A 22,770-nucleotide genomic window follows, 5' to 3' on the forward strand; every position below is an offset into this window, starting at 1 on the left:
CCAAGAGACAAAATGCCTTCCCCTAAGTCACCAATCACCTATGTAAGGAGGCCTAGTGCCATATCAACTTCCTTAAAGGGTAAGGCCATCCTACAGGATCCACAGCAAAACCTACAGAAAGAAAAAAAAGTCCTACAGGATACTCTGCAAAAACTACATGAAGCACAAAAATTGGAAGGAAAGGTAGGGGAGTAGCAAGAAACAAAAGAAGAAGACCCTAAAACAAAGGAACCAAGCCCCCAACCTAACCTAGACTCCTACTATTGGTTTATTGAAGGAGGCAGGGTGATACCTCAAAAATTTTCCATCCCATTGTTTTTCGAACTTGAAAAGGAGAGGGCCAGAACCCACTAATGGATGCAAATCGCCAAGTCAAAAGGGGTGGAAGACATTGGGCACATGGAAGAGAAGCTCAAAGAAATGGGCAAAGAGCTAAGTGGCTTAAGGGACATAGAAGCAATAATGAGATATCAACTTGAGAGGGAAAATGCATGGCTGAGGGGATAGCTGCAAGAAAGGGAGAACCAACTAGCATGTATGGCCAACCTCTCCTTAGAGGCCATCCAGTGTAGGATGCCGGCTAAATCCTATGCTCTTTACCTCAATGAACAATGGCTACAGTTTCAGCTTAAAACACTAGCACAAAGGGGCATCATGCCATTTCAGGACTACACTCAGTTTATTGATCTTTGTGATCAAAGTACACTAGATGATAGGGCCAACATGGCTGAGTTTTATTTGCACAACATGGCACTCATAGACATGAATGTTTGGGATCCTAATGCCAAGCTAGGAGATCTACAATTTATGGCTTTGGAATCATGGATGAACCATGAGGATTCAAGGGATGTAGAGAAGAAAAGAATATTGGCCAGAGAGAAAAATGAACCTCTTTTCATCAGAGATGAACAATCACATCCCATGGCCATAATCAACACCCATAATTTGATTGCAAATGATCCTCAGCTCACACCTAGATATCTTGCTTCCCAAGAGCAAGCAATTTCACATTTTGATGATATATTTAGGCTGCTAGGAGATGATAGTATACATGTCTGCCTAAGGAGATGGAACACACTCCCACACAGCTTGAAGATCAGGGAATATCACTCCCCTCAAAGGTTGAGAGAGGCACTCAACAAGACACCTATGTATAAGAAAACAATGCAAAGGTTGAAGGTCAATTCCATAGGCCTAAAACTCAGTCCACCACTACTCCTAGGGATGCTAGAAGGGAGAAAAGAAGAAGAAGAAAAGAGGCAGTGGGAAGAGGTAGAAAAGAAAGCAGGCTTCTATGACCAAGAATAAGAAACCACAATAGAGGCATGGGATGTTAGAGAGGCTACCAGAGCCATGAAGGACATGGACGTTGACTGAGTTGCTCAGAGGATGAGCAACACTTTCTGTAGGGGTGTGATGATGAGCCTCATCATTGGGTAATTATATGGGCCTTAATTCACCTCCTAGCTTAGTCAAACCAACTATTCTCACAACTTATTGCATACTTTTGATTATATTTTGTTTATGAGATGAGTTAGAGTTGGATATTTTGCTTTGTGGTCTAATGTGAATTTAATGCAGGATTAAAGGATAAAAGCAAGGAATTTTGGCAAAGACTATGGTCAAAACTCGAATGGGACAAGGGAGAGGAATTATAGGAGGTAAATCCTCCTCATTTACTACCTCTCCATTCGAATATTCCTCCATCAGCTCGAAGTGCAAACAACCAAATCATGAGGACTAGAAGGCAGCCGAGTAAGTGAAATACAAAGCCCCAGTTTATCTCGAGTTTGGGAGCCGAACCTCCCTAATTTTAAGGAAGTCATTGGAAACTTCAGATGTATAAGTACAAAGGCCTAGGACCTCAATAGGATTCGAATTTTTTATTGTAGAACTCTACTCTATTTTCGAGCTACAAGACTTGTGACAGTTTTTGATGTAATCCATTGTTTTGATAATAAGGATGAGTTTTGTTTTGAGCCAGCACTGAGTTAGCTCAAAGGGCTGAATCTCTTGGGTTAGGGCCCAACCCTAGAAGCCAAGGCTCCTCTTTATTGTACATGTATGTTAGAATAGATTCATAGTTTGATTGTTCATTTGCTTAAGTAGCTACATTTCCATTACAACAGTGTAGATTTGATTCGTTGTATGATAGTTTGCTTCCATTTGTGCCTTCTCTCATTTAGCAAGTTAGCAAGGAGAAAAAGGATCACCACAAGGTTGTCAGTAGGTGCCTCGGCCTCACTTCCTCCCTCTGGGACGATGACTTGAGGAAGAGACCCTTCAACAGCCCCCAAAACATAGATTTCTAGTTCTTGCATGAGCTTTGGAGTTTGTTGCCTTGATTCAGCATTTGGTTCATTTCATTATCATCTTTTTCCATACTCTATTTTTTCAATAAGATCTCACTCATGTTCTCATTTCCTTCAGCACTTTCTTCATGCATAATATGTGCAGGCAATTGATTCATGCTTTTCTAGTTTAAGATGTATCTTGTTGCATAGTTTTTGAAAGACACACATGTTTTAAGCACTGCAGGTACTTCAGGAGGAGGTCTATACTTCATCACCAGCATCCATCTTCCACCTCATCAACCTTAACCATATCTTATTCCAACATCACCCTCACTAGCTTTTTTGTCCTTTTTCATTGAAATCCCCCTAGACACATTGAGTGAATCTATCCATCTCTTCTCTTGGATATTGACTCCTGAGTGTTCCTGGACCTTCTAACACCCTATCCTACTCATCACACACCTTTTTCCAGCTTCCCAACACCTCCAACACCTCATAATTAGCTCTCGGCTGTATCCTGTAGGTTTCCTATAATTCCTACAGGATCACCCTGTAGGTTTCTAGTACATCCTGTAGGTTTTCCTGAAATGGCCTGTTTTGAGGCCAAGTTGATGGGGAACCTCTAAGAAGTCACAAAAGGCCTCCTAGGACCCTTCCACCCCATCCAATCACTCCATAAGCTTTTTAGCCATCCTCAACCACCTTCCATCCACCTGTCACATCCACAAGAACAATTAAATTTCATGCTTGATTTTACCAAAAAAATCCAAAAAAGTGAAAACAGATTTAGTTTAGTTTAGTTTCTCACACTTTAGTATGGTTTGATGCTATTTACTTCTGTAACTTAGATAGCAGCGTTAGGTCAGAGTACCTCTCTTAGAATAGATTTTCTCTTCTTGCATCAAAGAATCAAGCTTCTTCTGACTCTACAGAAATCTGGCTTGGAACCCCTGGGGTCTCTCGCTGGATGAACAATGACAATAGGCAGGACCTTCATTTTTACTTGTGCATATAGCACTGTCACCTCCAACTTTGTACGAATCCCGGGTTGATAAGTAAAGCTGGTAGCCCAGGAGTTGCAACATCCTTGTTGCAATACTAGTGCTCATCAACAACAACATGCATTAGAGACACTCTGCGTTCTCTTGCTTCCTCATCTTATGAGTTATCTCCTTGATCAACAAAAGGCAATGAGGTTTTCCATGATGAAAATAGTCTCAACAAATAGGTCTCTTCCCACTCGTCATCATCTTGTGTGTTTCATGAAGACAGCTCGTCAAGTCATCTTGCTGAAAATTTTGATGAAGCCTGTGAGAGAGATGGCTGTCATCCTGAGAGCAGGTTTGAAATTAGTAACAACAACCATCCTCAAGCCATGCATGATCTAGTTCACATCTCAAAATGCAATTTTTCAATTCTGGACCGTTGATGGTTATGTCAGGACCTCGCGACTTTGGTAAGCCCGCCAAACCAAATTAGATCTCGTTTTTCACACACAATCCGTATATCTACATGGTTGCACTCGACATGGATCCATGAGTAAAGAATATTTACTATTATGGGTCTAATATTTCAAAATTTCATATTTTCACTAATGATTGAATCCACGAGTCCGTTACAGCATGTCAGTATTCATGCACCTCTCTTACATCTAATTTGGGTTGGGAGTATCCGTCCCTCATTCAATCATGGAACAAAGAAGTTGATCATCTCAAAGACTATCTTTATTTAGAATCATACTTATGAGATGTTCTCTCTTGTAATCATATCTTTGGTCTTTTTTTCAAATTTTGCACCTAAAATTTTCCCACTCATCACACCAGAAATCTCCCTGTGTGATGGCTATCACACAACCTATCACGCGAATCAAGCTATTGTCATTTCACCACACCTCAACCGGTTTCACACATTCATAGTGTTGACATCGTTTCTACATTTTTGTGATTACCATGATGCTTGCACACTTTTTCACTAGTTGTAGGTGGGTGTTGTATCATGTCTAGCAAACAACGAACTTGGTTCCCTCATTCAGAGTGTTTGCATGATTGTCCAAAATTTTTCTTTGTTCGTGTCAAACTGGTAATCTACCATCTGGATCAAATGGTCTGATTTTTCTTCTACCTTGGGTGGTTGTCATGCAATTTATCATTTTCCCAACATTACATCCAGTGACAGTCGCTTCGCACACTATGATTTTCACTGCATAACATCTTTATTCTTATATTTATGTCAAGCAAGTGAGGTACCTTGGCCTACGCTGATGGCTATGGCAAGCCCTCACTGTCTTGACATGACTGATGAGAATGATCAGATCTATCTATCCGTATCAGATTCCCATCATGATCCCCTCTCTCAAATGAGGAATCCATCTTCTCAAAGATCACGAATATTTCAAAACAACCATCATGAATTTTATGATACAATCACTGAATGGCTAGAATAATATTACTTGGAAAGTCGTGTTGCAGGTAACAAGCTTTAGTCCTTCATTGCACTCGCTAAGAAACTTGGTGTAGAACAACACACACTCCTGTTGTGGCCACCAACAACCCCCCTCTTTGTTTGGTATTAGCAATAACACCAAGCAAATGGGGACCCTTAATAAAAAATCCAAAAAACACTTTATGAAAATTTTTGTATTTCAACTCCTTAAAGCTGTATCGCATCACGAGAAGAGAATGAAACGTTTTCTTATGAGCATAATAAACTGCGAAGAAGCGACGCGAAATTCATCACATCGCATACACTATGAAGCGCTCTTAAAAGAAAAATCTTAAGAAATCTCCGACGGCCGATATGCGACGTCGCATATCGCAACATCGTGTAAGCAGCACACAATGATTGAGTGACTAAGCGCGATCTGCGATCTGCGATGAGTGCGATTTGCGATAAATGCGATCATAAACTTCTGCGATGACACATATTGACGACGCGATCCACGATGCTATGATGCGAGTCGCAGAAATCACTCATCGCAAATTTTCCTCGGCGCAGTATTCAAGGAAAGCTGTCCGTAAACCAAAATTAGGGACACGCCTTAAAAGAAATTAATGATTGTATGCCAAAGTATTCAAGAAGGACAGTTGTGTGTTTTTCGAAGAGTCAGTTTGTTATGAGTGTCATGATTATGCATTCATAAGAGCTTAAAGCTTTCATGTCAATCTTTATTATCGTTATTATTTTCCTTTGCGTAAACTGTAAGACAGAAAATAACATGAAGCAATGTGCAGGAAACATCTAAGGAAAAGGGGAAAGCGTCAATGCTCGGAGAACAGAGAAGAGGTCCCTTCAGAGATGGATGCCGCATGCAACAAGACCACAGATTCCAGAGTATCACTCAATAGATGCTGATGTCAATAGGCCATCCAAAACTCAGAGTCAAAGGCGCACAAAAGCAGCATGTTTACAAAAGATCCTGAAGCTTATGGGTAAAGAAAAAAGAAAAAGACGCTAAAGAAGGAAAACGCACCAGAAAATCCCGGAACAGAAAACGGATGGCAGTTTTCGATGCAGAAAATTGTTCAGAGAGCAAAGTCACTAACTTATTTAGTCGTTCGCAAGGCCGAAAACCAAAATAGCAAAAGCAGAATCAGTTTGAGAGAAATTTCGGTTATTACCAAGTATACACGCAGTGAATACACCCAGCCAGAGGAAGATTCTCGAAAATGTCTTCTAGTTTACCAGAAAGTGGTGCCAACGCTTGTTATTTCTATTTTCATAGCTCAAAGGAAAGCAGAAGGCGACCAGCCGACTCTTCCCAGGCGAATGTTGCATGCTTGTAGCACTAAAAAGAAAATACAGAAATGGTTAGGAATTAGATTCAATTTTTAGAAATATTTTTGTTTTAACAGAAGGGCGGTCATTTAAAACCGTATCCTAAATTTATGTAAGTAAGTTAATTAGTTAGCAGTATTTAAACCCTTCTCATGCATTTGGAGAAGGGTCCAGAAATTTGTCAAAAAACTTGTCCTCAAAACATGCACTTTTGCACCCTCGGAGGGGGTTTTGATGAATGGATGGATCAAGGTTTATTAATGTTTGCATTTGATATCTGCTACTAATGTTGCACTTCTGTACTCTTAGTAGATGTTAGAGCAAGGAGAGATAAATCATTGTTGCTTGAAGCTTATGAGTGGAACCAGTCATAAATGGTACTTTTATCTCTTGATTGTTTCTGTTTATATTCTTAAAGTGATATACAGTTTTTAATTGTTTATATGTTACTGCATGAATGTATGAGTTACCATTTGGCACTTTTGTACGGTGGAGTCATTTATTTATGTCTGATATATGAATAACTTATTATGTGATATGCTGTTCACAACTGTTTTGCCTAACTTTTTATGCAAAGTGGTTTATCTTAATTGATTTCTATTCTTATGATAGCTGAATGATCTTTATTACCAGTTATTATTTGAAATCTCTCTAGATCGCATAATAGAAGAAATTCATCCCGGGTTAGCGTAGATTAGATGTGTTGTTTCTCATTAGATTACAATAGCATAGAGTTAGTTTAGAAGTTTGAATTAAATTAGCTTTAAAGTACTCCTAGATCAGTATCATCCAACTCTACACACACACACACACCCTTAGATTGGGAAACTGGTCCCATTATCTCCAGTCGGACCCGCTATACCAAACGGATAAGGAGTTGCCAACCAAGGTCCGGACCGGGTGGGTATCCCCCTTGTTGTCGACCCGATTTTTGGGGCCTCAACAACTCCCAAGAGGCCTCTGAGGTTTATTGAAAAGCGGTAGTCACAAAAGAGGTAAGCATGTGTGTTGGGTGGTTGTGACACATTCTTCCGCCCACAGGTGAGACCTTCTCTCTTGTGTGCAAGTTTGTCAAGTTTTTTCATTTTTTGTTGCACACTATTTTTTTTATCTATTTTAATCACTCGTATCTTTGTGACTGCAGATTGGGTACGCCTACAACGGCTTCACTGAAAATTTCATTTCACATAACCCCGACCGTTTAACATAGCAGTAGGAGTAGTGTTTACTTTTTTGCTTGTCTTTGCTTTGTGGTTTGCATGTTTGTTTGATTGTTGACTTGGTTTCTTTTCTTGTTTGTTTCTTTTTTTCACTTTGTTTTCTTTTCTTACTATTTTTGTTTACATTTTTTTTGTTTGCTTGATTCATTACTATTTTTGTTTCCAGAAATAAGAGCTGCCAATTACAGCGTTGTAGCTTCTTGCGTAGAGAGGTGAAGCATGCAACTCCACCAGGGTACTAAATAGGCTCGCTAGTAGTGGACCAATGTGTGTGTTTCTATGTGACTCCACCAGGGTACTGTTCAGGCCTGCTGGTTGCGGAGCAACATCAAAGGTGAAAAATTATACTCTGAAAATATTCAACTCGTGAGCTAAACTACCCTTCCTGAATTTGAAACATTGTGAACAAGCTGAATTTTTCATTGTGTTTGACTAACTTGGAAAAAGGTGGACCATGTATGTCCATGAGGTAAGTGGGGAAGCCGAAGTAACCCACACAATGATTCAATACTTCTTGAAAGACCAAGGCCCTGTGCTAGCAATGAATTAAAACATAGAAGCTTGAGTTCTACCAGTGTGTCACCAAGTGTTGTAGCGACTACAACCACCCTCCAAAAATTTAGCTTGCACCCAATTTTGGAGCCTCCCTTAAGAATTTCACTTGATGATTGCACACACTTAGGTTCACTCCATGAGCTCGTGTAAGTCTTCGCACCCACCTTGTTTGATCATTTCACCCAAGATTTTTCATGTTGAGGTCAATGTCATGCTTGTGACCATGTTCTAGTCATGCTTAATATCTTTGCTTCATGTGTACATGTTTTGTTCGCTATGAAAACATTTGACGAACTCACACACAGAGTCACATACACTGTCACGCAAGCATTATCACGGTCGGCCAATGATCAATCACAAGTGTCGCACTTGTTGCTCACACCATCAGTCAGTCATGTTAAGCATGTGTGTCTAGATGGTTTGAGTCATCTCGTCGTCAAGTCATGTGTGTGTGTGTTTTCAAGATCACATATGTATCTTTCAGTTTGTCACACACTTAGTCAGTTTTTGCTTCCACACTCTAGCAGTTGGCTACCAGTTCCACTGTGGTGAAGTAAAATTATGAGTGCGGACACAAACAATTCCTATAGCCCGATAATGGGTCTAGCCACAACCGATACGTTCTATGGAAGATTTCCTTAGGTTAGAACCAATTAAGAGGGCCTACCTCTTAGTACGCCTATCCCATTTGGTGATGACCTTGCTTGCTCGCTCCAGCTATCTCTTGTTTCCTTCTTTGAACACCTGAAATCAGTAAACAACAACAAACAACAACCGTGATAATAGACAAATTGTAATTCAACCTACTTAACAAGTCAAGAAACATTAAGCCATAAACATGTAAGATGACACATTATGTAGGAAATCAATCGATAGTTGCATATATATTGAGTCAAGAAGAGATTACAACCATTGTCTTGACGTTTTCATTATCCTCTGAAAAAACCAAGTTCCCACACACCTCTGTTAGCATTCCATGATGGCCTCAACAATGATATTTTTAAGGATCTTCCCTTTAGGCTTCACACTAAACCAAATTCACACTTCTCCCTCACACAACTAGAGAGCTACAACTATGAATAGCTTGTTGTTTACTCCAAACTTAATTAGCACTAGCACACCAACATTAACACTTCAACACTAGCTTGTGCTTGGGAAAAATGGAGGTTTATATAGCATGAATGGATGGGAGATGGTTCCTCTTCTCATGGGAGAAGGTCTTCTCTCTTGAGGTTGTTCCATACTTATAGGGAAAGGGAGCCCAAACAGACATCCTCAACTCCATCCAGCCCAACCATTTACCAGACTTTCCTTACAAAGCTTCTAGAGTTGGAAGCTTCGGCTCCTTGTTTAAAAAACCTTCCAAAAGAGGATCGATGCGACTGAAACAAAGCTCAGTTGCTCCAGTCAGTGCTAGGGATAGTGTTAATACCTACATATCGGCACAAGGAGGACAAATTTCATTAGTGTCGGTCTTGTAAACTGGGAAAAACAAAAGATTTGTGGGAAATGGTGCAAAAGGGAATTGTTCTCCTCACAATGGGAGTTTCTTCATGAAGGGAAAGCATGTAGGGTTCACTGTAGAAGTCCTCTAGGATCAAGGAATGGGAAGTACAAGGATAGTGACAAAATGTTGTGTGATAGATGCCCCATAAAGCATGAAGGCTGAACTAGAGTGAGGGATGAAATGCTTTATGAATCAATGTGGGGAACCGGAGTCTATTGTCGGAAAACCTGCAAGCAAGTATAGATACATATACATAACTGAAAAACTCCGTCAAATGATACATGAATCATGGCATGGATGCAACCATCCAGAGAATGATCATGTAAATGGATCTAGGTATGGACGCAGCCATCCGATAAAGAGGATCATATCGAAACCAAGGTATGGTCGCATCCATCCAATAGTGAGAAGGATCACATATGATAACTAATGGTATGGTCCCAGCCATCCATCTGAAAGAGAAATGTATATCAACATAATCATGTCACACCACTTTGCAACCTATACTTTTGTAATCTGAGCCCAGGGTCTTGCACTCCAACATGACCCAATCAAAGTACAATTTCTAACATGTGAATAGATGTGTTGATGTCAAACATGCTAGAAAATCACTTGATTACCAGTTAATGATGTAAACTATTAACAAGTGCGAGAGAAACCACCAATAATGAAAATGGTTCTCAAGGTACCATCAACACAATTCACGAAATGTTAATAGAGGAACTGAAGTCGAACATCCGTGAAATCACCCAATCGAAAGCCAATGATCTGAACTTGTCATCAAGTACGAAGAACTTGCCATTAAGGCATGCAAGCTCTAAGGTACTAGAAGGGAGTCTCTCCGTCAACTTACCAGATAATGAGCTGAGGTCAACAGGAAGTGACCATGTCGAAGGAGGGCCATAATGTATCCCACATCATCGACATGAGACAAAGGGATTCAAAATGATTTTGGATGATACAGAGAATCAGAGGTAAGTGTAACTTCAGAAGGACAACTCTTGAACACATTGGCGACACGACTGGAAGTTTGGCAGCTTTTGGATCCACAGGACCAGTGATCATGATGATGTGGCAGAGATCAAATGGAAGTAAAAAATGAACGGCCCAACCCAGGGAGGTCAAAGATACAAATAAGGATATCCCATCCCAACACGAAGAAAAAAGTGTCATGTTCAAGAGGGAGCTGCCGACACAACTGATTAGATTTCCAAATTTCCCCCCACCATTTCTGGCAGGTACCCCAATTATTTTTTAATTGCAAGCTTGAAGGGGATATCATATGCTTGCACTGTAAGTTCATCCTTTCGACGAATCCAACCTAGTAAGTTTAACAAGCTCTAGGAAGGAGAAGCTCATGTTCATCTTGGTGAAAAATCTGATGTCGTTTAATATTTTAACGAGTCCAACAAAGGTGTAACTCAGTATCTTTTTCATGTTTAGAGAGTTTGAAAAAGACACGGAAAAGAAAAATCCACATGGTCCCTTTTCATACATTTGTCTCTCGAGCCTAAAAAGGTAGAAAATAATACTTGAGAGAACCGCTTGACCATTTCAGTTAAGGAGTATCTTTTTCGTAAATAGCGCATCCCAGCCTGAAAAAGGGGCAAACTTATACGGGACACACGACATTTCGCATCTGTTAACGAGTTTGAAACGAAAAGGGCTTGGCTATCTTTTTTTTTAGAGGGTCGGAAAAGAGCTTGAAAGCAGACCCCCTACTTTATTCTCTTTTGCGAGTCAAAAAGGAAAAGTACTCGACAATCTTTTCATTTGAGTTTCACGAGTCGAGAAAAGAGCTGAAACGTGACTCAGAATCATCGTCAAACATCCATCACCTGTTGTTGTGTAAAAAGGTAAAGTGCATTATCCAATTCTTGAGCCAAAATAGGTCAAAACGTTTAAAAACCTAATATTTCATGAAAAAACTGAATAAAAGGGAGGAAAAGTAAAAATCTTTTACCATTTACCATTTTACCTTGTTGTGAACAACGTTTCACCCACTTTTTCCCTAATTGTTCCGGAGCAGATTACAGGAGATTTGAGAGGTCATTCACCGAGCCACTAGTTACAGATAAGAGCCAAAGCCCTAAGCTCCATTTTCATACCATTTATTCTTGTTTTCATCCATTTTTTGGATTTTTGATGGAGGTTTTGTCAAAAAAAAAAATCGCCCTCGGTCAGCGCGATTTCTGGGCACGAAATCGCGCCGGCCGAGGGTGATTAAAACATCCTATTGCGCCATCGACACAACTATTTTTAAAGGAGGCGCGCCAGTACCGTGAATATGGAAAAACTTAGTTTCCCTTCAAAACCATCGTTGGAATCCAAGTTTTATTGGCCAAAAATGATTATTGACTTGAATATATGGTTTTTTCAGGAAAGAATCGTTGAAAATGGTAGACTATAAATAACGTGAGCATGAAGATGTGGACACCCAGGCACTAAATGATCCAAATTGCCTGATTGCTTTAAGGAACTGTGGGCTTATCAAGTTTTTCCTCACACCAGGGATGTGGGCCCAACCTAAGCTGCTTTGATACTTGATTAGTCTCTGGGACATAAATCGGGAAATATTCATCATTAGTGACGAGGAGCTGGATTTAGAAACTTCAGACATATATTTCATAATAGGACTGTCTCAGAGAGGGTAACCAGTCAACCTATATGGGTCATGACCGATTGGGGCAAGCATATCCATGTTTCTTGCTGAACATTTCCCTAAAGCCCTTAAATCCAAGAGCGGCAAGATTGAGATTTCCACCGTGCGATATCTAACACTGAGAATGCTACTGTTGACTATCAACAGAGTGGCGGGGTCCCAAGCAGTGCACGAGACTAACAAGTCAAAATTTCTATATGCCATTGACTGTACAGCACTGATGATCTTCAATTTGGTGGAAACCATGAAAATAAACATAAAACGCTAGCTGACAAAAGCTAAGGCGGGGAATCCAAATTCAATTTTGCTTCGGATCCGTACTAGTGACCTTTTTCATGGAACGGGTGCTGCTGTTCCAGTACTAGTTGACTAAGGTAGATCCTCTGATGCCACGCGACCCATGAATGGCCTGTTGGAGTTGTTTGATGCCCAGGATCACTGGGGGATAGCATATGTATTACATGCCTGCCTTCTTTTCATGGCTACGATGACAATTGATCATCGTGGAGGATTGGCCATATAGTGGCACCGACTTCCATGGAGATCCAGACATGTCGCTGCCAGATGGAGAGGATTTTGACGACGAAGGTAAAAAATCATTTTTTTTTGTGATTTTTTTAGTTGTTTTATATATATATATATGTGTGTGTGTGTGTGTTTAAAACATTTCGTTTTGCCAATGCAGATATTGGACCAGAGCATCCTATTGGGATGTACCCAATAACAAGGCACGTCGCCCACCAGTTTGATGTCGCTCCTTATCGGGAGGGGAGTGACAACGAGGAGGAGGAACCTTGAGGGGTTGACTCATGGTATTCTAGAGTATGCTCAGGTGGGAGACATTCCTCGCTAGTACCAGAGGCACACGGTGGGAGTAATGGATCGTATCCGTCGATTGCTCACTCGTGTTGCATGATCACCATGCTGATTAGTTCCTAGGTCCGGCATTTTACATTTTGAGGCCTGTATGCCACAGATATATGAGGCCTGCGAGCCGCTGATGTTATTTTGAACACACATATTATTTTTTGGGGTTTTGATGTATCAAACATTATCACCATATATATATATATATATATATATATATATATATATATATATGTTGTATTTTCTTGCTTACTATGGTACAAATGATTTGTTTTGGCTTTTCACATGTTTCGTAAATGTCTATCCAACACATAATTAACGAATGCATCTATCAATGTATTCATGCATCTAGGAATATGATGATATGTAATGTAATCAAAATGCCTTTCTAGTAGACGAATATGGAGATACATTCTCAATATCTGAGAGTTTCTAATGGAATATTGCCTGTTGAGTTGAAGGACAACAAGTTGTGAATCTAGGTTGACAACCAACTCCCGAATGTCAAGAGCAATGGCTTCTGACAACAGTTCAATGACTGCGTTGTATTCAACAATGTTGTTAGTTGTGCAACCTAAAAAAATACCTTGAAGATCAACCAGCTCATCGTGAGGGTCATAAATAGCGCAAGCTGCGGAGGATAGATTCCGGGTACTAAGGAAAGCACCATCAGCAAAACCAATGTGAGGAGTCATAGACATCTGCAAAGTAGGGAAAAACAAAGTAAACAAGAAAGCTGTTTGAAAACTAACACACCAAACAACACTGCACAAAAATTAATGACACACTAATGTACACAAGTAACCATTGAAGATGACCTAAGCATAGTACTTTGAGAGAGAGTCCATGCTCAGACTGCGGTAATCAATCAACATGGATGAACACTGGAGTTTTACCGTTGACATGATGAGTAAGCACCGACTCGGCCAAATAATAGAGTAGAACTCATATAAGGCTTTGCCCCCAAACCCCCTGGGTGAGGGAGGGTTATGAGTTAGATGACACCCCCATTGCAATAATGGGAAATCAGTAAAAACTCGGGGGGGGGGGGGGGGGGGGAAAAACCTGAATCCATGAAGGGATAAAGGTGCCCTCAGTTGAAAGATCTTGACCACGTTAGGATAAACTAACACATCAATAGGCAGCGGAGAAGAGAATTGCTCAAAACACATAGACATGACTGTTGGGCTAGGTAGGAATGAGGAACGATGATGAGTATCGTTCCAAGGTGGTTCCTCTAGAGACATTACTTCCATGATACTTTCGTTAGCAAGAAAATGCTCAGCTAAGGGATCAGGGGATTCTGAAGGGCCAAGCCATGGGGATTAAGAATATATATCAAGAGAAGTCCTCGAAATATGAGAATCATAGGATATAGAACTTGAGGCCGAAACAATCTCCATGTAATTGATTTCGGCAGGACTAAGTGGCATAACCTCGCCCCAGGTATCAATAAGATCCGGTGAAGGTATGACCCAAGGATCATATTTGACCGAGATCATGTTGATAGAGGTAACATGACGAGGTGGGAACAAAAAAACTCCCATCAAGGCAAAATCTTTAAAAATACCTACTCCCACACTCTCATAAGGAGCACCAGTGTTCTTGACATATGGAACATTGCCATCTGAGGAGGAAGAAGCAAAGACGGACAACAGTCTATCCCTCGATGGGGAAAATAAATCACGTAGAATAGGGAAGAGGCTGCAACATACATGGCATGGGTTCGGCTCTGGCTGAGTAGAAGATTATAATTGAGATTAGCGTCAACAATCTCTACCTCGAGTTGTACTGTCTTGCCTTCCAAAGTAATGGCAAGGTTAGTTACAACACCGAAGGGTCGCGAATCATGCCCGTCGAAATCTTCCAAAGTGCTCGGTGATTGGTTCAAATTAGGGGAACCAATGGCCTTCCTACATTCGATTGACATGATGTAGGTGGAAGCACCTTCATCGATGCCAGTCCTATGAATGGTTTTCTCATTGATGATTACCTGAATGAGAAAGGCAATCTGATGAGGCAGGCACGGAACGTGGTTCTCTAGATCAAAACATATCAAACTAGAATTGGTAGGATCAATACCCCCAATAGCTGACAACAAAGATTTCTGCTGATACGGACAACTTTGGAGCACCTCGAGAGCCAACATAGCTGATGGTGCTTGAGCCAAATCCTCAACAATATTATAGTGCTGAGTGGCTCAAGCATTGCGATTGTACGATAATTTCCTTACCACACCTTGAGAGGGTGGCTGAATAGCGAAATCAGGGTTAGGGTGCTCGATATGAAGAGGGCCAGAACTCAAGGCAAAAGAAGAAGGGGTGGTCTCTTTCTCTTTCCTAGCTATTGGAGCAGGAGGTTGGTAATATTATGATCTAGTAGCCACATTAATAGGCGTACTCATCATGAACTCTTGAGATCCCGAGGAAGCAGATGATTGAAGTTGGTCTACCATTTGGCTCTACTGAGATGGAAATGGCTCTTTTAGGACAACTGGGGTCCCTTTGAGCAAGCGACTAACTTCGGATCATCAGGGACAATACTTGGTATAGTGATCCTCCTCGTAGATGAGGCATGGATACTTAGGCTTCGATTGTGAAGAATGACCAGCAGACAACTTAAGAGGACCCTATTTGGGGCATCGAATTTACCCTTGCCTTTGCCTTTCTTCTTACCTTTCGAGTATTTGTCCACTATGGTAGACTGAACAATGTGGACCTCTAAGGTTTTACCAGGGCCAGGTGGATTCTGGGAGGAACTATTGGAAGCAGTGTTTGAGACCGACTTCTGTTTGGAAGAAGATTTAGCAAGGGTCTAGGACACTGAACCAATTACTCCATCAACAAGAGGTGTAGCCTACGACTTTGATGTCATGGGATCAGATGATGGCCACAGAGCATCAGGTAATAACTCATACAAAGTGCTAGACTGAGAATAAACAAGATCTAAGTACTGGGCATGAGCAATGGCTTGTTCTTCGATAACACATCCACCCATAGCTATATCACGAGCAATTGAGACTACGAATGACTTAGTAAACCATTCGGTGAGCAACTGATCAAAAATCTTGAATTTGATCAAGTGACGTCTACATCTCCATTCATGGACGTGATCGGAGATGTGTGTCTGATCTAGGTGGATATTGGTGGCCACCTGCCAAGTCCACTTGGACCCGCACCATTGTTTCTTTCAGCTTTTTAGTTTCCTTAATTATAGCACAATTTACTGTTTTTAGCAGTTTTTCGGGTTCTAAACTTCCGAAGCCGTTTTGAGGCCCTAAACGACGTTTTTTTGGAAACCTGGGAGAAACATGGGTCCATGGACTGATGTTTCTCTTCCCAAAGTTGTAGTTCTTAGATATTTCTTTCTAATGATATATTGTGCATGTCAAATGGATACCGTATGCCAAAGTTACGACCCCGGGAAGTTGATGTACCAATTTACCCAAACGGGGCCCACAATTTGGCGTTTCATCTTCTAGGGTTAGGTTTTTGAATGTTTATGGGTTTCCATTGTTTATCAACAATAAATAGGTCTTCGAGCCTCATTGTAACACAGTTCAGAGGCAGGTAGCTGCCACATCTCTTCTCAGAGATAAGCTACCATCGCCCTAGCTGGTTTATTTCCATTGTTGTTTGTAAGCATATTTCAGTATTCTACATTAATGAAATGAAGTATTATTTCCACTGCATCTCTGTGTTTATGGTTATCTCTGTAATTTTTTGCATTCCTACTTAAATCTGGATCAGTGGTATCAAAGTGGTCTTCTTTTTCTCTGTTTTTCTTTGCATGTCCCCAACGAGGTCAGGATATAAGGAGTTAGGGCTTGAACTGGTCGAACCTTTGCAAGACCAGCCTCACAAATCCCGAAAACCTCCCATGGCAGATGAAAAGAAAGATTAGGGGGCAGCAGATCCTATCAAAATCTTTCTCGAAGAAGCCCTCGAGCGACAAAGGAATGTGATGATGGACAACTTTGCCCAAATCCTTTAGCGGCTACCAAGGGGCGACGCATCGGCTTCCAACAGCTACTCTGGAAATGCCACACTGTTAAAGGTACAAGTTAATTTTGAAATCCCCATATTCTAGGGTTAGATAGACGTAGATGCCATTGATAAATGGTTAAATCTACTTCAGGGTTATTTTTCTGTTCATGATTTTTCCAGTCGGGAAAATATTATTTTCGCTCTTCTCAAAGTAGCCCCCCACGTTAAGGATTGGTGGGAAACCTACTGCGAGCAGAAGGATGAAATTACAGGCTCACTATTTTCAGTCGCACCCACTTGGGATTCATTATGGGATGCCATCAAGGAGTAGTACTACCCTGTAGGAAGCTTTAAGGATCAATACATAAAGTGGACCACGCTGCCGTAGGGGAGGGACCAAGACGTGCTGAAGTTTACCAATATTTTCCATACCCTTCGTACAAAGTTGGGTATCAAGGATTTGGAGCAACATTTGGTACTCAAATACCATGGCTACCTGCACAAGTACATCCAGGAAGAAATAGAATTCCTGAACATCCCCTCGCTTGGCACGGCATACAGATATGCCGTAAAGGTTAAGAAAAAGTTTAAATAGAAGAAGCGAGACTTTGGATCTATGAATCCAAAGCAAGGGAAAGGTGCCCCCAAACTGCATAACAAAGGAAAAAGCCAAGGTGGGGCAGCCAAAGACAACCTGCCAAAGCTACAAGCAAAGAACAACGTCGTGAAGCTGAAAAAGGACACAGGAAAGTGGTGTGAGTTCCATAAGAGCTCCACCACAACACAAGTGAGTGTCAAGCCAAGAAGTCACTGGTGGCTGAGCTAAAGGTTTCAGAATCAGATGCATGTTCTGACTCTGAGTTAGAACCTGACAAGGGGAATGACAAAGGGAAGCAGATTATTGATGCAGAGCCCAACGCGACCATTTCCACCCCAAAGATAAGGAGGAACCCGAAGATCCAGAGGAGGAGGAGCATCACTTCCACTCCCAGATGTGGGTAAAGGGCTCCCCTCTATAGTTCATTTTCGACAAAGGGAGCCAAATGAACCTCATTTCGGCAGAGGTCGTGAAGCGGTTGGGCTTACCGACCACAGCACATCCACAACCATACACCATCGGGTGGATTCACCAAGGATGGGATCTTCACGTGAGACAGTAGTGTCGCCTTCCATACAACATCAAGCCCTTCACGAATGAGGTATTGTGTGACATTGCTCCCCTTGAAGTTTGTGATGTATTATTAGGACAACCATACTTGTGGAAGCGACATGTTGTGTATGAATCAAGGCCCCATGCTGTTATTGTTACTTTGGGAAATAAGTTGTACAGGATACCGGAGGTAGCACCGCCTACCGCCATCTCTTTGGTTACTGCAAAACAATGCAGTAAGCTCATTTCCAAAACCAGGAAATTTGTTTTCCTGATGATACGCCCTCAAGGAAAGAAGAAGATGGTGGCCACAACCTCTAGATAGGGCCCCTCCACACGAAAACTACATATGGACAAGGTCATGGAGGAGTACGAGGACATCTTCACCTCCCCCGCAGGGGTTCCTTTGCACTGTCAGGTCAAGAACTCCATCGATCTGACCCAGGTGCGTCGCTACCTAATGGACCAATCTATCGACGATCCCTTCTGGAGAATGATGAAATCAAGAGGCAGATTCAGGAGCTACTACAGAAAGGTCACATTCGTCCGAGTTCATCGCCCTGTGGGAGCCCGATCGTGTTGGTACAGAAGAAGGATGGGACTTGGAGACTCTGTATTGACTATCAAGTGCTGAACAAGATCACTGTTCATAATAGGTACCCGATCCCACGAATTGATGACCTCCTGGACCAACTGAAGGGGGGAAAATATTTTAGCAAGATCGATTTGAAGTTAGGATATCACCAGGTACCAATCGAACCCTTCGATGTGTGGAAGACTACCTTCAAAGCCAAGGAGGGCCTTTTCGAATGGTTGGTTATGCCTTTCGGATTGACGAATGCTCCTGCAACCTTCATGAGGCTAATGGATGACATCTTGCAGCCATTCACCAACTCATTTGTAGTGGTATACTTGGATGACATCCTGATCTTTAGCTAGAGTTGGGAAGAGCACCTCCACCACATCCGACAGGTTCTCCAAACACTGTGGCAACACAAGTTATGTGCCAATTTGGAGAAATGCACTTTTGGCATGACCCAGGTTTAGTATCTAGGATATATTATTGATGAACAGGGGGTGCATGTGGATCTAGCCAAGATCCAACCACTCTGACCGAGCTCCACAGCTTTCTAGGTCTTTCCAACTTCTATCATAGCTTCATGTTGGGATTTTCTCATATCACTTGGCCCTTGAGTCAAGTCACCAAGGGAGGAGCGAAAGCAAAATTATTTTGGTTTGAATCTCAATAGAAGGCATTCACAGAGTTGAAAGATCGCCTCTGCACGGCACCAGTTCTCGCATTACCAAACTTGCAACAACCATTTGAGGTCAAGACAGATGCCTCTAACTATGCTATTGGGGTAGTCCTTACTCAACATAGGCATCTAGTGGAATATCACAGTGAGACACTTTCATTACCAGTATGGAAGTATCCCACTTATGACAAAGAGATGTATTCCATTATGCAGGCCTGCCCACAATGGAAGCATTACATTTTGGGAAAGGAAATGGTCATCCACGCAGACCACCAACCACTGCAGTTCATACAGACCTAAGGGAAATTGCAAAATGATCGCCATCAGAAGTGGTCCACATACCTGGAACAGTTCCATTTGAATATCAAGTATAAAAAGGGCAACACCAATAATGCTGCAGATTTCCTCAGTCGACCACCGATCAGGGTGTTAACCATCGTGCTCAACTCTTGTGGGCACAAGACTTCTGATTGGCCACTTCTCTACAAAAGCGACCCAGAATTCGGCCACACATATCATACACTCTTGGAGGGTCAGCATGTTCCAGATTTTCACCTCCAGGATGCCCTGTTATGCCACCTTGATCACCTTTGTGTTCCTTCAAGCGAGTGTGCCAAGATGATTTAGGAAGCATACTATAGTCATGTGTTGGGCATTTCGGGGTTGAGAAAATGGTGGCAGTACTACAGAAGTATTTCTATTGACTGAATCTTCATCAGGATGTCGGGAAGTACATCAGATCATGCACTGCCTGCACCATTGCCAAACTGACCATCAAGAAGAAAGGCCTCTATACCCCACTTCCTACCGCTAGTCGACCTTGGGAATCCATCTCCATGGATTACATGTCAGGCCTTCCTTCCTCTAAGCATGGGAACGACTATGTTTTTGTGGTCGTCGACAAGTTCTCGATGATGGCCATTATGGTGGTCTACAAGAAGAATATCACAATAGAAGCCACTGCTAAACTCTTCTTTGAACGAGTGTGGGTACACTTTGGGATCCCACAGTCTATCATCTCAGATCAGGATAACAGGTTCCTTAGTACATTTTGGTCGACTGTCTGGTCAATGCTGGACACCAGACTCACTAAGTCCACAACCTTCCATCCTCAAATTGATGGCTAGACAGAGGTTGTCAACATGATGATCATACACATTCTGCACATGTACAACTCAAAGCATCCACACACAGGGGATGAGAACCTCCCCTATGTTCAGCACAGCTACAACTGGGCTCTTCACAGCTCGACTAGCCACAGCCCTTTTCAGGTGGGCTTGGGATTCCAACCACTATGTCCCATTGATGTGGCCATGCCATTTGCAGCTACTCACACAGATTCGGTTCATGTCTAGTACACCAAGTACAAGCAACAACATGATCAACATCGAGTGCCACATAAGTTTCAGGTGGGTGACAAAGTCTAGTTGCATTCACAAAAGGAACGCCGTACTGAGGCCTATCAGAAACTCAGACCACTCTAACATGGTCTTTAAACCATTACCAAGGTTGTGCGAGATAATGCATTTGAGCTCAACATTCCCCCATTCCTTGGTTTTCACCCAGTGTTCAATGTGGACCGCCTTCGACCATACTTTCCACCATTACTAGACACATCCGACATTGCAGAACAACTCACACCCACAGAGTTAAATCCAGATTGCATGGAACAAGCCACAACTGATCGGATCATGGACACACATATCAAGCACACTCACCAATAGAATATCCAACTGTATCAAGTTGTCAAAGCAGGCCAACTCCTTCACTAAGGCAAGTGGCTCACCAGGGACCAAGTTCAGCAGAAGTTTCCTCATCTCATGGAGGAACTCAACGCAATGGGGACCATTGCTTCCTAAGGGGAGAGGAATGATACAGGTGGATATTGGTGGCCACCTGCCAAGTCCACTTGGATCCCCACCATTGTTTCTTTCAGCTTTTCAGTTTCCTTAATTATAGCACAATTTACTATTTTTAGCAGTTTTTCGGGGCCTGAACTTCCAGAGCTGTTTTGAGGCCCTAAACGACGTTTTTTGGGAAAACTGGGATAAATATTTCTAACAAGATATTGTGCACGTCAAACAGAGATCATATGCCAAAGTTACGACCCAGGGAAGTTGATGTACCAATTTACCCAAACAGGGCCCACAGTTTGGCATTTCATCTTCTAGGGTTGGGTTTTTGGATGTTTAGGGGTTTCCATTGTTTCTCAACAATAAATAGGCCTTCGAGCCTCATTGTAACAGAGTTCAGAGGCATGTAGCCGCCACATCTCTTCTCAGAGATAAGCTACCATCACCCTAGCTAGTTTATTTCCATTGTTGTTTGTAAGAATATTTTAGTATTTTACATTAATGAAATGAAGTATTATTTATGCTGCATCTCTGTGTTTATGGTTATCTTAGTAATTTGTTGCATTCCTGTTTAAATCCAGATCAGTGTCGCAATATCTTGCTTAAGTGATGTGAGCAAATAGGTGTCAGTTTCATAGTGAACCGACAAGTGGAAATGCATGAGGAAAGCCATGGCTAAAGAGTTGAAGTCATTGTAAGTACTTCAAGGAAGCTCGATGTACCACTTGGTTGCAGCACCTGTGAGGATTCGTTGGAAAAGATGGAGACGAATAGAATCGTCAACGTAAGAATTTGAAGAGCACTAAAGGTGATGTGTCATCACATGGGCTTAAGGATCTTCTTTTGCTTTCCAATCGAACTTAGGACAATCACTTAGGATCTTGGATGAAATAGAAGGCCAGTATGGTGAATGAAGGATTGGATCATTAGTAAGGCGAGACACATCTGGCAACTCTAGTGTGGCCAAGAATGACAATTGAGTATCAAAAGGAACTAGAGGTCAATAAGCGGGTCCAATCGGAGGAACCCATCCCTGCTGGTAAGGATTTTGGCCATATGGCATTTGATTTTGCCCCCATTATGGGTTACCTTAGCCATAGGGAGGATTTTGACCTTGAACACCTTGGAACTATCTGGTCATAGGTTGCTGATAAGCAACATATGAGTTAAGAGGTTGTTGAACCTGTTTACCTGGGACATATGGATATTGTACCTGTTGCCCCTAAACATACGAGTTTTGAACCTGTTGCCCCTGAACAAGAGGATTTTGGACCTGCTATCCTTGAACATAAGGATTGTACACTTGTTGCCCTTGGACATAGGGATTATGTACCTGCTACCCTTGGGAAAAAGGATTTTGTACCTGTTGACCTAAGACATTGGGATTTTGGGTCTACTACTGCAGGACTTTTCCCTAGCTTTGTCCTTGCTAGGGTTGTCCCTGATGATATGTATATAAGGGTTGCTGCTGCTCGGATTGGTTCTGCTACTGCAAGTGTTGACCTTGCGGCTGCAAAAGTTGTCCCTGGGGCTGTAGAGGTAGGCCCTACGAAGACATAGGTTGGGAGGTATGCAGATCATACTACATATGCTGCTGCATGGTTTGTTGCAACTGTTGCGAGGGTTGCCCCTGTGGTTGTTGCAGA

The sequence above is a fragment of the Pinus tabuliformis genome, chromosome 5_1 (assembly GCF_031772625.1).
Source record: "Pinus tabuliformis cultivar Carrire ecotype Pingquan chromosome 5_1, CPIR1, whole genome shotgun sequence".
Lineage (NCBI taxonomy): Eukaryota > Viridiplantae > Streptophyta > Pinopsida > Pinales > Pinaceae > Pinus > Pinus tabuliformis.